A 252-nucleotide genomic window follows, 5' to 3' on the forward strand; every position below is an offset into this window, starting at 1 on the left:
CCGTGATATAAACATCAGCTAATAAATGTTCTTGTCTTGTAGCATTTTTATTGTGGTCTGAATCATGTGCCATGGAGGGCGGACAGTATGCAGGTTTTTGATGGGGGGGGGGGGGGTAAAGTAAAGCAAGATGCAGAAGCCCATTTCCCCCTATTCAAATAATATGGTATAGTCCACTGAAATCACCAGGTGTAGTTCTATTCCATGACCTGTCTGTAGAGAACAATGCCAGCCAATCAATGCGCCGCATTA

The sequence above is a fragment of the Conger conger genome, chromosome 10 (genome assembly GCF_963514075.1).
Source record: "Conger conger chromosome 10, fConCon1.1, whole genome shotgun sequence".
Lineage (NCBI taxonomy): Eukaryota > Metazoa > Chordata > Actinopteri > Anguilliformes > Congridae > Conger > Conger conger.